At 46.9% G+C, this 16,997-nt stretch overlaps 1 pseudogene; it reads right to left on the reverse strand.

Annotated features, from left to right (window-relative positions):
- LOC147113970 (uncharacterized) overlaps window positions 1-16,997 on the reverse strand; it is a 113,231-nt pseudogene that overhangs the window by 72,254 nt on the left and 23,980 nt on the right.

A 16,997-nucleotide genomic window follows, 5' to 3' on the forward strand; every position in this document is an offset into this window, starting at 1 on the left:
GGTGTACTGCAGGGCAAATGAAGTGCCAGATGCTAATAAAGCACTGGTTCTGTTAAATTCCATGGGTGCAAAAACTTATGGGTTACTGCGAAATCTAATAACCCCAGAGTAGCCGGTAAACAAGAATTTTGAAAGCACAGTAGAAATCCTACAGGACCACTTAAACCCCACACCGCTGCTGATAGCAGAACGATTTAAGTTCCATAAAAGGAACCAACACAAAGACAAAAGCAATGCTGAGAACCTAATGGAACTGCGCAAGCTATCGAAACACTGCCAGTTTGGAGTGGGACTAGCAGATACGTTAAGGGACAAGTTTGTGCGTGGGCTAAAGTGAAGGAACCCAGAAACGGCTTCTATCAGAAAAGGACCTTACGCTGGACAAAGCTTTCAGTATGGCAGTAGCACACGAAGCAGCCGCAAGGGGCGCTGCAGAGATACAACGGAGACCGCAAGAATATGGCACCAATGAAATGTCCTATGGAACAGGGAAGTGCTATCGCTGCGGCAGAACAACAGAAAGATTGTTGGTTCAAGGACCAAGTGTGCAGACAGTGTGGGAAAACAGGACACATAGCAAGAGTCTGCAGGTCTGGGAAGAAAACCAACAGTAAGAAATCTCCACAGGAGAAGTACAAAAAGGTACACCAGGTGATGGACAGTGGTTCAGATGAACAGAAAAGTGATACAGACTCCGGAAGCAAGGAGCTGGGTTGTCTGAAACTACATAAGGTAACAGAAATGGAGGATCACCAGACTATCTGGGTTACACTCAAGATAGACGGAGTTCAAGTGAAAATGGAATTGGACACAGGGTCAGCTCTAACAGTCATAAATCAAAGAGACTACAAGCGGCTATTTTCACACATACCCTTGAAAGCTACAGAGATTGTCTTGAAGATGTATACGGGGCAAAAAGTCTACCCCAAAGGAAAAATAAGGGTGAAAGTGGCATATAAAGGCCAGGAAATACCTAAAATGGATATATATGTATTGCCAAATGGAGGACCACCACTGCTAGGACGTGACTGGATCCGGAAGATACAATTAGATTGACATTCCATACAGACACTGAAGGTTGAGGCCAAAAAGGATGACGACGTCACACCTGGACGACTATCAAAAATGCTAACTGACGCAAAAGAAGTGTCCCAGTAGGGACTAGGAACACTAATAACAGCAACGATTAAAATAGAGGAAAATGCAAGCCCAAAGTTTCTGAAGGCCAGACCAGTACCTTATGTGATCAGACCAGCTGTTGAAGCAGAGCTGGAAGGGTTGGAACGTTCAGGAGTACTGTCCAAAGTGGACTGGAGCGAGTGGGCTACATCCATCATTCCTGTAGTGAAGAGGTCGTTGAGTAATACGCCTGGGGAACCAAAGAAGGTCCGCATCTGTGGGGATTTTAAGATGACAGTGAACCCAGTCCTTCACACGGTGCAATATCCGCTTCCACGAATTGAGGATATTTTCGCCTCGCTATCTGGAGGTAAACGCTTCACCAAAATTGATCTAGCCCAGGCGTACTTGCAAATGGAGGTAGAAGAAGCTTCGAAACATTACCTTACGATCAACACTCATAAAGGTCTCTATCAATACAACCGGCTGGTGTTTGGAGTAGCCTCGGCTCCGGCTATCTGGCAAAGGTCGATGGATCAGGTCCTGCAAGGGATTCCTGGGACCCAGTGTTATTTGGACGACATCTTGGTCACGGGCGAAAATGACGGTGATCACCTCGCCAACTTGGAGAAGGTGCTCACCAGATTAAAGGAGTATGGGCTACGAGCTAATTGGCACAAGTGTGAGTTTTTCCAGAAACAGATCTTGTATTGTGGCCACGTCAAGATTGAGGCAGTAGTCAAGGCTCCAGCACCGGAAAATGTGTCACAACTGAGGTCGTTCCTCGGGCTGGTAAACTACTACCACAAGTTCTTACCAAATTTGTCAACGGTATTACACCCACTGAACACCCTACTGCAAACAGGGGTACCATGGAAGTGGGGTGACGAACGTAGATGAGCTTTCCAGAAGTGTAAAGAATTGATCACATCAAAAGAGGTGTTGGCCCATTTCAACCCAGCACTACCAATTTGTTTGGCATGTGATGCATCACCCTATGGTATTGGAGCGGTGCTGTCGCACAAATTCCCAGACGGGTTGGAAAGGCCAGTAGCCTTTGCGTCTCTGTCACTAACCTCAGCCGAGCGCAACTACGCCCAGATTGACAGGGAGGCCCTCAGCCTAGTATGGGGAGTAAAAAAATTCAACCACTATCTGCATGGGCAGAAGTTCACCTTGCTGACTGTCCACCAACCACTTGTCTCCATCTTTAATCCTAAGAAGGGCGTTCCAGTGATGACTGCACAGCAGTTACAAAGATGGTCCCTGTTTCTAGGGGCGAATCAATATGAAATAGAATATAAAGGCACGAAACAGCATGGGAACGCTGATGGGCTATCGCGCCTGCCACTGCCTACTGTGGAGGAAGCACCAGCAGTGGACCCTATCGAGATATTTTATTCGTCAATAATTGAACAATTGCCAGTAACAAATGCAGATATAGAGAAGGAGGCCCACAATGATCCGACGCTGTCGCGGGTATATGAATTGACGGTGAGGGGATGGCCAACACATGGCGACTCACTGTTGCCAGCATTCTCATCCAGAAGAGAACAGCTGTCAGTATGCCAGGGGACAGTGATGTGTGGATCCAGAGTGGTGATTCCACCCAAGTTAAGGGAGAGAGTGCTAAATGAGCTACATGAAGGTCATCTGGGGGGAGTGAAAATGAAAAGCCTTGCTAGGGCTTATGTGTGGTGGCCGGGAATCGATCAACAAATCAAAGACCTAACTAAGAGCTGCTTAGGATGCCAGAAGGTCCAAAATGCACCACCACATGCCCCTCTACACCCATGGGAGTGGCCCTCCTCTCCATGGCAACGGGTGCATATTGATTTCGCTGGTCCATTCATGGACTCAATGTTCTTAATAGCACTGGATGCTCATTCAAAGTGGCCTGAGGTGATAAAAATGTCTTCAACCACTACAGAGAAAACGATTGCAGTCCTACGGACCATATTTGCCAGAAACGGTTTGCCAGAGCAGATTTGCTCTGATAATGGACCACAGTTTGTGTCCGATGAGTTCCAAAAATTTATGAGAAGGAATGGGGTAAGGCATCACACATCCGCCCCGTATCATCCAGCCACAAATGGATTGGCTGAGAGGTTCATACAAACCTTTAAGAAGGCGATAAAGGCCATGTGCGACGATGAAATTCCACTACAGCATAAGATGGACAATTTCTTATTAGCCTACTGAAACGCGACACATGCAGTTACCAACCAGACCCCGGCCATGATGTTCTTTAACCGAAGGTTGAGATCTCGTCTGGACTTGCTCAGACCAAATGTGCGAAGAAATGTTGAACACAAACAATTCCAGCACATCAATGAGAAGCCGACAAGGAGCTTCAATGTAGGGCAACCAGTCTTGGCCCGTGACTATCGAACAGAGAAGTGGCAACCCGGAACAATATGTACAAGGCAGGGGCCATTAATGTACACAGTGGATGTCGGGGAGAACATTGTGAGACGCCACGTCGATCAGATCTTAGCGTCACAGGAACGCGTCAACCCCGTGTCTCGAGTACCTGGGGATGAACCCGACATACCGGTAGCATCTACTTCAGACCCAGTAGCAGTGGAACCCGATAAACTACCCGATGAAAAGGGGTCAGAATCGCCTCTGCACCAAGAACAAGAACCTCCGGAAAGGCGCTATCCCGAAAGGGCCAGGAAGCCGCCCCAAAGACTGAATCTATAAATGGACTTTTGTTGTTTAATGTACATGTAAAAATGTTAATTGTTATTTGAATATTAGGGGTACTACTAATCTAAAAGGGGAGGAATTGTAGTGTATGTGCCTTTAAGTCAGAACTACTTTTACAGCTCCTGTATACTGTAGTACCGGCAGTGACCACACCGGTATATAAGCTTTGCGCATGCCTCTGTACCCCCAGTCTTGAGATTACCTTCCTCCAGTAAAGACCTGTTTATTGTTCATGTACAGCATCCGTGTGATTATTTAATAATAGCATATCCACTGAACCACGGATCCAACAGAGGGGAACTTGGAGGTGATGGTGTTCCCATGTGCCTGCTGCCCTTGTCCTTCTAGTTGGAAGAGGTTGCGGGTTTGGGAGTTACTGCAGTGCATCTTGCAGATGGTACATACTGCAGCCACGGTACGCCGGTGGTGGAGGGAGTGAATGTTTAAGGTGGTGGATGGGGCACCAATGAAGTGGGCTGCTTTGTCCTGGATGGTGTCGAGCTTCTTGAGTGTTGTTGGAGCTGCACTCATCCAGGCAGGTGGAGAGCATTCCATCACATTCCTTACTTGTGTCTTATGGTGGAAAGGCTTTGGGGAGTCAGGAGGTGAGACACTCACCACAGACTACCTAGCCTCTGACCTGCTCTTGTTGCCACAGTATTTACGTGGATGGTCCAGTTAATATTCTGGTCAATGGTAACCCCCAGGATGTGGATGGTGGGGGTAATGCCATTGAATGTCAAGGGGACATGTTTAGAATCTCACTTGTTGGAGATAGTCATTGCCTGGCACTTTTGTGGCGTGAATGTTACCTGCCACTTGTCAGCGCAATTATGAACGTCGTTCCATTCTTGTTGCATGCGGGCATGGACTTCTTCATTACCTGAAGAGTTGTGAATGCCGCTGAACACTGTGCAGTCATCAGCAAACATCCCCATTTCTGACCTTATGTTGGAGGGAACGTCAATCAATGGTAAATCACAGGCTGTGGGTTCAAGATTCCTGATAGGCGCTCCTGGCACACGCATGCACTGGGAGCACCAAAGCTAAACATCTCCTGTGAAGAGCTTTAAGAGGAGTTTCCCATGTCCATTATGAGTGGGCAGTGCGGTATGTATCAGTGGCACTGCATGCTGCTGCTGGTTGTGGATATCGACCTGAGGGCCAGAAATGAAAATATTAACATTAAACAACTCGTCCACTGGATGGAGTTCACAATATGATCAAATGCCAATAATACAGCAAATAAAACCCAGAAAGTGAATGAAAAAAAATGAAAAAAACACAGTGGAAAACACAATTTTTTTTGATTGAATTGCATATCTAAATGAGCAGAGCTGGACAATCAGCGGCCCTCATCTTAATGTTGATTTTAATAAATTCAGCCCGAAACAATAACCCCATTTTCTTTGGAGCAACTGATGCTAGTGATGTGTGGCAAGTCTGTCGGTGTCTGGGGTGAGAGGAGGTGGGCTCAGGCTCCTGGTGTAGACCTTTGTCAGAACACAGATTTGGTGAGGAGGCATGGATAGGGAGCTGCTTTCTTTCTTGTCAGGACTGACTGTGTGTTTCCAGAATTTTGAACTTTCACTTTTCAGAACTCCTGCATGTTTCCCACTTTCTTGCCTTTATCATTTTGTGGACCTTTCATCATTTCTTGAGCTCATCAGCTTCCAAAAGGGCACTTATAGACTGTACTGGTGAGATTCCGGGGCTGGTAAGTGGCATGATCCTAATGGAACCACTGGGATCATGACCGAAGCAAATTCAAGGCCAATATTTGGAGGTCACTTTGCAATGTGAGAGAATTACTTTAAAACCTCCTTACTGAAACTCTGCTTCCTTGAGCAGACCTCTTCTGAGGCATCATCGAAGGAGCGGGGTGATCTGGAGAACCGGGTGGAAGGGTCCCTCATTTGGTGTACACTATTTGCTCTGCCTCTCTCATTTCCTCTTCCTTCTGCTCATGTTCTGCCTCCATCTTAAGGGCCTGTATGGGAATGCCTATAGTGAACGCCATGGTCAGGGCTCAATGACTGAAGGTTGGAAACAAAAGGATTCCCTGCCTGAAAGGCAGCTTGCAGAACTCTTCTGTAGTTGCACAGCCTAAAACTATATTTTTAATTACTTCAGATAATGTTTGTGGACATTCAAAGCCTGTGAACTCAACCACTTCCAGGTTTGACAAGTCAGGTAGATAACTAGCCTTCTTTTCTATAAGCTTAAGTGAAATGGAGGAAATGGTGACATTTCTGGCACAGCAGCTTTTGCACTCATTCTCCTCCTATTTGCATAAATGGACCACTTTGGGAATGGATGCATTCAATGCCCACACAATTTTAGAACGGGAGTAACTCTGGCATATCTGACTTATTCCCCAAGATCTGGTCCCCTACGCCAGAACAACAGCAATTTTGCACCAAAAAACCCCTCAGAATTTTGGGTCCGTGCTCTTTCGTTTATGTCAATAGGCAAGTCATAAGGAATTATTTCATTGGTTAGTTGATGCAATTGCAGAGTCGGTTCTTTCTTCAAAACAATGTGAGTGGCAGGGTGATTGTGCCTTAATCACTTCCCTTATTCTGGGTAAGATGTTTCCTAACTTCACTCCTGAATTTTTAGGCTCTAATTTTTAGACTATGACCTGAGTCCTAGACTCCCCAACCAGCGGAAATAGTTTCTCTCTATCTTCCCTATCAGTACCTCTTAATATCTTGAAAACTTCGATCAAATCACCCCTCCACTACCGGACCTTACAATTGGTAACTCTACATAAACTTCAACTCGTCAAAGCTTCACCCCCACATCCAATCCCATACCGTGTCCCTCTTCCCCATCATGCTGTCCTTGCTGACCTCCACTGGGCTTCGGTTCCCCACCACATTAAAATCAAAATACTCAGCTTTATTTATGAATCTCTCCATAGTTTCATCCCATCTTACCTCTGCAACATCTGCATTCCGGCATAAACCCTCTGCTCTTCCGACTCTATCCTCCATATGTCCCCATTCCTCCACTCCACTAGCAATGGCAGAGCCTTCAGCCATCATGGCTCTGTACTCTGGAATTCTTTTCAAACCCGATCTGCCTTGCTACTTCTCTCTCCGCCTTCAAATGCATGCTCAAAACCAATCTATTTAACCATGTATTCAGTCACCTCCACTAATTCCTCTAACTCCTGCTCAGTGTCAAACGTCGTCCATTGATGAAGCATCCTGGGGCGTTTCGTTACAAGATAGGTGCTGTCTAATGAACTTTGTTATTATTGTTAAACTATGACTGAAGGGTAAGGCAATATGGGTACAAGCTGGTAAAAGGCTAGCTCTGCACTGATGTCAGGAAGCATTTCTTTACACAGTGACTGATCAATACCGGGAATGGTATTGGGCAATCATACGTTTTCATAGAAGGATGAACTGGAACCGTCAAATGTCTTACCTTACCTGCATTTATCGTGGTGAAGTAAAACATCTTTTCAGACTCAAAACATCATACGTCATGTAAAAAATAAACAGCCACTGTGTAAAAATACCTTATCAAAGTGTCTTCGGGCTTAAGACAGATTACTAAATCATAGCACTTACATTTCCATCGGCAGAGGAGCACAGTGATTGTAATGAAGCAGATTAAAACTGAAACACAAGCAGCCAACAGAATAGGAGAAATCAGGCTGTTAACTAGCACTTCTGGTACCTGAAACAGAGAAATAGAATCAGAGAACAGGAACTTTCTTTCCAATAGGAAATCAAATATCAGTTTATGGATGTTAGCTTGCAAATCATTACAGCACGAAGTCTTATTCATTAACCATTGATCGTGACTTGGAACCATGTTATCACTTGCATCTAGAGATTAATATGAACCAGCCAAACTGAGTAGAACTGTTTGAGTCCATATCAAGTACCCCTCATCGCACGATCATCTGAAACTCATGACATTCTGCCGCCCCAATCTTGCTTCTATTTTAGGGTGACCACATTTTCTAAACTGAATCTGAGGACACACAGGGTGGGAGCACAGCAAACTGGCCAGAACAGAAGCTGTAGATTGTGCAGCATAGCGAGGCAAACTTTTTAGCAGCCTATATTTTGACAGTTGCACATATACACTACAAATGCAGAACAAATGTGCATATAATTACCGCAGGTGTGACGTCACATATTCAGACACCTGACCACCCCACCCCACCAAGTGATTGAGGTCACACCTAACACCGCCCTAGGGTTAGCCCGCCCCCACTTCCCATGCTGACTGTGACCAGACCCTACCCTGCGATCTCTCCCTCACCCGCTCCGGTTGCCGTGCTCCCAGGCACTTCCGGCACCGAAAATCGAGCAGCAAGAGTCCGCCGAGCAACTCAGAAACAACAACCGGCATATGCGCCGAAAGACCGTCCAGTTGCGCATGCGCAGCATGTCACTCTGGCCATTGTAGAGATTGTTGTTTAATTTAACCTTAGAGCCGCAAACTGACTGCCCAGGGATACACTTCAGGGACAGGTTTTGTGAACCGGGGACTCTTCCAGGAACATTGTTTCTCCAGAGACACAGTGGCCTAGAAATTCAGTAAGGCCCCGCCAGCTCGCTTGCGCCCAAAAGTTAGCGCTGCGCGCGGAGCCAGTTGCGACCGTCAGAAATTCAGTTTTTACGCCCCAAGTCGGAACCGGGTGCTATTCCAGGGTGTGCCCGCCCCCGCTTGGGGCGCTGAAACTGAATTTCAGTGTTGTAAGTGCCGCTGCGCCACCCGCTGCGGAGCGGCAGGCTGCGGTACTGCAGGCCTCCTCCTTCTCTTAATGGGGAGGTGCCTGCAATGGGGAGATCGCCGCTTGATAGTGCCGGCAAATGAGCCCGGCACCACGGAGAAGTGCCGGGCTCGCGGAAAGCAGCCGGCAATGCCGCGGGGGGAGGCGGTGGAGGAGGCCGGGGAAGGAGGTGCGGGCAGGCGGCCGCCGAAAAAGCGGCCGGCCGCACCTCCACCTTAACTAGCGCCACTAAGGCTGCAGGACGGCCACGGTTGCAGAACGTTGTTTGCGGCCGCTGCGGAAGAGGCGGCCGCAACTAAATATGGGGGTCGGGCCGGTATCGGGGCGGAACCGGGGCACTGCGCACACCGATGACGTCATCGCTGCCGGCGCAGCGCTACCGGCTACCGCCGCCATTCCCGCTGTGCTGAATATCAGCGCAAACTCCTCTATTGGTGCAGAAGCCCTCTTTGGGCGGTAACTGGGCGCAAAGCTGGCGGGGCCTTACTGAATTTCTAGCCCAGTATCTCATCCGGGGACTGTTCCCGAAAAATGGGGACGAATGGTCACCCTATTCTATGTAATAAGGTTTCTCTGATCCCAATCTTATCTTTTCCCAAAACCTTAAAGCTGGATTTACAATGAATCCACCCCAGAAAGGTTGGGGCAGGACTTCTGCCCACCGGGACCATGGCCCAGTTACCTGGGTCAGGGGTCATTAAGTATGCCGTGGTGGGTTCCTGGTGACAGCCCCAGCAGCAACATGCCGTTTCATACCAGGAAAATGTAGTTGGTGCTGCGGAGAGAGGAGAAGGACCATTAAAGGAGGCCGAAGAGCCCCGAAGATTGGAGAAACAATTCTTGTCTTAGACCTCAAACTGAGCTAAAGCCTTAAAGGGTGATTTGGTGAGACCTGAGGGGAGGGAGAGGTGTCCTTGATGGATCTTCCCCATCCAATAGGGGAATTGTGGGCCTTCCACAGCTGGCCCAGTAACTGGCATCATCCCTCCCCTGTCAGTGGGATCAGCAGCAGAAGGCAGGGAAACGGGATAGCTGATAGGCCCCACATCTTGCCTTCATTTACATGGCCACAAGTAGGGAAGGCGGGTGGGGGGCAACAGCATTCCCAGCTAGAGTAGAGGGAGAAGGAAAATAAAAGTGAGGGTAGAATGTGGCAGCAAGCTTCATCAGCCTCGCTTCCCACATTTTTCCAAATAACCTTGGACAAGATAACGTTGGAAAATGCAAATCTTAGTCACTCATCTCTCAGCTCAGTCAGGACTTTATTCTTCAATTTCCCCGTTCACACTTCGTATTACAGAGTGACCCCTCATCCTTGGTGATTTTAACCTACACCTAAATTCGTCGACCCCTTTCTCTTACTTCTCCGCACGCCTGTCTACACTCACTCTCACCTAGCACATCATTTTGCTCAAACATATCCGCAAGCAATCATTCATCCTGGCCATTATGTGTGGTCTTCCCATCCCTGAGGAATCTGTCACTGACACAGCCATTTATGACCACTTTTTTGTTTCTTTGCTAACCACATGCTCCTGCCTGCCCCAGAAAAGACTACCCTCAAGATCTCTCTCCAACATCCTCTTTAGCTTCTAACTCCCTCTTGTCTGGCCCTCCATCCATGTAATGTTGATTGATCTACTCAACAGCTCCCTTACTTCCACTTTCAATGCTCTCATCCCTGCTGGAGTCTTCAGTCTCCCACTCCCACTGCTACCACTGGTACAACACACACCCTTGCATTTTCAAATCCATGGGTCGTGGGCTCAGCTTACTTGTCATGTGACTGCCCTGGTCATCAATCATCACATCTGGCTCAACCACCTAAAAAACTATTCCCTCATCCTCTCTAAAGTCAAATCAACTTATCACTCGCAGACCATTCTGGAAGTCTAGGACAATATAGAGTCTGTTCTTATGCTACAAACCACCACCTCCGAGCACCCACCCATCCTTGCTTCTAAAAATGGGATAAAAAGGACTGAGACCCATGAGTTAAAAGAAAAAGAGTCAGGGGATGAGCCGTCAATGACGAAACAACAGCCCAAATAGTGGAAAATAAATAGCCGTCAACATAGTTTTGCAGAAATGATCAAACAAGATAACATATTGAGAAATGCAAGGTGCCACATCCTGTCAAAAACTTTGCAATGTCCAAGATAAACGAAGCATTAAAATGTTTAAGGGCAGTTAAATGTAGATGTTGCAAAGGCTGGAGGGGAACTGCCTTGAATGAGATGGGCAGGATGTCTGTTACAATTTTCTCTTGAAACAGACATTTGGCTGTACTCCTTGAATGGCTGTGTTATTTTCTGAGCTAGCAAAATCTAAATTTGGGAAATAATCATCTTCTAATATTTAAGGTTGGAAATTACCATTGGCAAAGTCATCACAATATTGCAGAATAATTACCGATGAGGAAGGCTATTTGGACCTTTTCAGCTCGTCCATCCAGAAAGTCCCCCCATTGCATTGTCCACTTGGTTCTTAAATGATTCCTCTGTTTATGCCTACACTACTCTATCTGGGAGACCATTCCAAGTGTTGGTCACTCTGTGTGAAGAAGAACGTCCTGATATCAGTCTTAAATTTACCTTTTACTAGTTTGAACCTATGGCTCCTTATTCTACTCACACAATTTAATTTGTAATAATGTTCTGGGTTTACCTTTCCCATACCATTTGCCATCTAACATACCTCCAGAAGGTCACGTCTCAGATGCTTCATTTCATGGCTGAAAAGCCCAGGTTTCTCCAGTCTTTGCTCATAACTCAGACTCCTCACACTAGGGATCAGCCGTGTGTCTCTTCTCTGCATTACACCCAGTGGAGAGAGACCAACTGGATTGCTCTTCAAAAGAGCCAGCACAGACACATTGGGCCAAATGACCTCCTTCTGTGCTGTACTATTCTATGATTCTATGACATGATTCCATCATTTGCCGACTAGTTGGCTTCACATCAAATTTCTAAACACTTTCTCACAGCTTCATTGCCATTTGGTTTTTGTAATTTGCTTACAGGTAAGTACTTTCCTTTTTCCACCTTCTTTAAATTTTTAGTTGCATATATATTTTTCAGCATTTATAAATACATTTTCCCCACTTCATTCTTTTTATTCTTCACCTTTTCAGCCTTCCGTTGCACAGACATTTCTGATGCCAGGTCTGTCCTCCCGCCCTTTTCCTTCAGCACCTGGCCTCCCCAGCCTCATTCCCTTTCTTGGCCTCCCTGTTTTTTTCCATTCTCTGCCTTCCATGTTTTTTCCCTGCCCCAAAATTATTTTGTCTCCACTTCACTAAGCGAATGGAATCCAGAAAATTGATTTAATAATCTGTCCTTAAGCGAATAGAATCCAAATTTTTCCCAGTTGATTACAGACTATTCCGATCCCTCAAATAATCACCAATCCACACTAATACTCACTAATACTTTCATGCACAACTGCTCATTGCAGCTCCAGCTCCATTCAGTATTCAGTACTCTACGTCAAATACCCTACCCCCAAATCCTCAGTTCTTTCCTTCATCAAAACTCCCTACTTTCCCAAAACTGCTCAATAACCCACAATACATCTCAATTCCATGTTCCCTTAAACGACTCCCCCATGATCCCCCAAAGCATCGCATAACCAACACTCACTCCTAAACACCCCAGCCTCTTACTTACCATCACCAGGACCACTCCATTTCCACTCCCTTATAAAATTGTATTCTCTGACTTCCCATCAGCAATGAGACAGAGATATACCAGTAACATGTAAATATAAAGGCAATTGAAGCACATGTACTGAGTCCTTAATAACTGATGCCCAGTTTGGCTTCCGCCAACACCACTCGGCACATGACCTCCCGAATTCCAGAGGCGAGGTGAGAGTGACTGCCCTTGACGTCAAGCCAGCATTTGACAGAGTGTGGCATCAAGGAGCCCTAGTAAAACTGAAGTCAATGGGAATGGGGGGAGAAACTCTCCACTGGCTGGAGTCATACCTAGCACAAAGGAAGATGATTGTGGTGGTTGAAGGTCAATCATCACAGACCCAGGACTTTGCTGCAGGAATTCCTCAGGGCAGTGTCCTAGGCCCAACCATCTTCAGCTGCTTCATCAATGACCTTCCCTCCAACACAAGGTCAGAAATGGGGATGTTCACTGATGACTGCACAATGTTCAGCGCCATTCACAACTCCTCAGATAATGAAGCAGTCTATGCCCGCATGCAACAAGACCAAGACGATGTTCAGGCTTGCGCTGATAAGTGGCAGGTAACATTCACGCCACAAAAGTGCCAGGCAATGACTATCTCCAACAAGCGAGAGTCTAACCACTGCCCCTTGACATTCAATGGCATGACCATCGCCAAATCCCCCACTATCAACATTCTGGGGGTCACCATTGACCAGAGAGTTAACTAAACCAGCCACATAAATATTGTGCCAACAATAGCAGGTCAGAGGTTAGGTATTCTGCGGCAAGTGTCTCACCTCCTGACTCCCCAAAGCCTTTCCACCATCTACAAGGCAAAAGTAAGGAGTGTGATGGAATACTCTCCACTTGCCTGGATGAGTGCAGCTCCAACAACACTCAAGAAGCTCGACACCATCCAGGACAAAGCAGGACGCTTGATTGGCACCCCATCCACCACCTTAAACATTCACTCCCTCCACCACCGGCATACCATGGCTGAAGTGTGCACCATCTACAAGATGCACTGCAGCAACTCGCCAAGACTTCTTCGGCAGCACCTCCCAAACCCGTGATTTCTTCCACCTAGAAGGACAAGGGCAGCAGGTGCATGGGAACACCACCACCTCCAAGTTCCCCTCCAAGTTACACACTATCCTGAATTAGAAGTATATTGCTGATCCTTCATCGTCGCTGGGTCAAAATCCTGGAACTCCCTACATAACAGTACTGTGGGAGTACCTTAACCACACGGACTGCAGCGGTTCAAGTAGGTGGCTCACCACCACCTTCTCAAGGGCAATTAGGGATGGGCAATAAATGCTGGCCTCACCAGCGACGCCCAGATCCCATAATCGAATAAAAAAAACTTTACACACAAATCATTTCTGAGAAAAGGAAATTGCTTACAGTTGAAAGTGGAGTTTGAGCTAAATTTCGCTTAGTTGGTGAGGTGGGCAGTGAGTTAGTGTAAGACGGAAGCTTGTTACCTGAAAGAAACAGAACAAAAAAATGTTGAGGTTAAAATGCGTCTTATCCAGAAAGCTAGTTCATTTGCCATCTCCCCATCCACACAGCGATGAAGCATCTCTGGACCTGGGGAAACAGCTCACCAGCTTCTTATCTCAATTGGCAATTGCAATCAATGGCTGGATTGGATGGGACAGCTTCTGCAGACATATCTTTCATTTGACAGGATTATTTAGAACCATTCTGTTGTGTATGTACCTTTAAGGGAATAACTGGTCTCAGACTGCAGTACCGGCAGTGACCACCCCTGTATAAAAGGCCCTAGCAGGCTTCTGTAGTTTCAGTTTCCAGGTTGTCTCCATTCAGTAAAGACTTGTTATAATCAACTCCTGCAGTCCGTGTCTCAATTATACACGGACATAATACTGGCGACGAGTAAGAAACGAACTTACCTGCAACTCGGCAGCACCTCAGACGACGTTATTGAAGGTCGGAGCCAGAAGAAAGAAAAAAAAAATGATCCAAAGAAACTCGAGAAATGGGCGTCGACCGTGAGCAACCACCCTCCAAATCATCGAATTGAAAAAATTGCAGGAGAGACTGTCGAGAGCCAGGCTTGGTTCTCCAGTCTGTGGTTTCCCAGCTAATCGGGCTGGTGGCAGGTAGTGCACTGATCCTTCCTGGGCTGCAGCGGGTTAGAGCTCGATCGGGTGGCTCTGCAACGGGGCCGGGCAGCGAGTCGGGAAGCAAAGGGAGAGAGAGAGGGTGGAGCACTCAGGGCGCGGCGGTGCTTCGAAGCCGGGCAGCATTCGGACCTAAGAAGAGGGAGGGAAGTGTCCCAGAGGGTCCGCTCCACGACGGGAACGGTTCTTCAATTAACGGAGCAAATATTGAAGCGCGATAGAAAAATAAAATACCGCGGAGAGCGGCGTTGGCAGCAGCGATCGGAGAGGCGCGAAGACCATAGGGCGTCGCCATTACAGGATAGTTCAATAAATATAATCGCCAGCAACAGCGTTGACAGCAGCGGTGGGAAAGCGCGGGAGGCGCCATCTTAACTCGGCGGGGAAGAAGGAAAAGCGCGGGAGGCGCCATCTTAACTCGGCGGGGAAGAAGGAAAAGCGCGGGAGGCGCCATCTTAGATTTTCAAGATGTCAAAGACTGGCGATATCACTGCCTTCGATAATGCAATAGAAGACTGGACCACGTATGTGGAAAGAGTTGAGGTATTTTGCAAGGCAAACGAAATAGCCGATGAGAAAAAGGCATCGGTATTGCTAAATTTAATGGGCGCAAGAACGTACAGCCTATTGCGGGACCTGATTACTCCAGCCAAACCGAAGGCGAAGAGTTTTAACAAAATTGTTGCTATCCTACAGGAACACCTAAATCCTACACCGCTGCTGATAGCAGAAAGATTTAAATTCCACAGGAAAAATCAGCATAAAAATGAGAGCAATGCTGATTACCTTACGGAATTACGCAAGCTATCAAAGCACTGCCAGTTCGGAGCAGGACTGGCAGATACCTTACGAGACAAATTTGTCTGTGGACTCCTGAGTGAAGGAACCCAGAAGAGGTTACTCTCAGAGAAAGAGCTGACGCTAGATAAGGCTTTCAGCGTGGCAGTATCGTACGAAGCAGCAGCAAGGGGAGCTGCGGAAATACAACAAAAGCCACAGGAATACGGCACCCACGAAATGTCACGGGGATTTGTAAAATGTTATCACTGCGGCAGAACAAACCATGACTAGAAGGACTGCTGGTCCAAGGACAAAATATGCAGGCAATGCGGAAAGATGGGACACATTGCACGAGTTTGCAGGTCTGGGAAGAAGACCAATGACAACAAAAAGGCTACTAAGGAACCGTACAGGAAAGTACAAAAGATGACGGACAGTAGTTCCAAAGACCAGATGAGCGATAGTGAATCTGGGAACAAGAGACTAAGCTGTCTCAAACTTCACAACGTAATCGCAAAAGAGGATCACCGAACCATTTGGGTCACCCTCACGATAGCAGGGTCCCAAGTCAAAATGGAATTGGATACAGGATCAGCTCTAACCGTCATGAATCGACGAGACTACGAGCGGCTATTCTCACACATACACTTGAGAGAGACATCCATTGTCTTGAGGACGTATACGGGGCAAAAAGTATACCCCAGAGGAAAAATAAGGGTACCTGTCGAATACAACGGCAAGAAAATACGGAAATTGTATCTCTACATTCTGCAAGATGGTGGACCACCGTTATTGGGACGTGAATGGATCAGAAAGATAAGTTTAGACTGGCACTCCATTCAGGCACTGACGGTGGCTGGTAAAAAGGATGACGACGTCACTCCTGGACGATTGTCAACAATCTTAGCTGACGCCAAAGAGGTATTTCAAAAAGAACTGGGCACTCTTAAAGGCGTAACCGCCTCGATAAAAATAGAGGAGAATGCAATTCCCAAGTTTTTCAAAGCAAGACCGGTACCATATGCAATTTGCCCAGCCGTCGAGGCAGAGCTGGAGAATCTGGAGAATGCAGGCATGCTATCTAAGGTAGACTGGAGTGAGTGGGCGACACCCATCGTTCCTGTCATGAAAAAAACATTAAACAATAAGTCTGAGGAGCCAAGGAAGGTTCGCATCTGTGGGGACTTCAAGGTGACAGTGAACCCAGTCCTTCACACAGTACAATATCCTCTTCCAAGGATAGAAGATATCTTCGCCTCACTATCTGGAGGGAAGCGTTTTACAAAAATTGACCGAGCACAAGCATATTTGCAAATGGAGGTTGAAGAATCCTCTAGGAAGTATCTCACGATAAACACTCACAAGGGTCTTTACCAGTATAATCGACTGGTATTCGGAGTAGCATCAGCTCCGGCGATATGGCAAAGAGTGATGGAACAAGTCCTGCAAGGGATTCTGGGGACTCAGTGTTACTTGGACGACATCCTAGTGACAGGTGAAGATGACAGTGAACACCTTGCCAACCTAGAGCAGGTGCTCACTAGACTACGTGAATATGGGCTACGAGCCAATTACCCCAAGTGCGAGTTTTTTAAGAAACAGATATCGTATTGTGGCCACGTGATTGATGAAGAGGGGTTGCATAAGTCCCCTGACAAAATTGAAGCGGTTGTTAAGGCTCCAGCGCCTGAAAATGTGTCGCAACTGAGGTCATTCCTCGGATTGGTGAATTACTACCATAAGATTTTGCCGAATTTGTCCACAATTCTGCATCCACTGAACGCCCTACTA

The sequence above is a fragment of the Somniosus microcephalus genome, chromosome 8 (genome assembly GCF_052327205.1).
Source record: "Somniosus microcephalus isolate GS21.2 chromosome 8, FLI_Smic_1.0, whole genome shotgun sequence".
Lineage (NCBI taxonomy): Eukaryota > Metazoa > Chordata > Chondrichthyes > Squaliformes > Somniosidae > Somniosus > Somniosus microcephalus.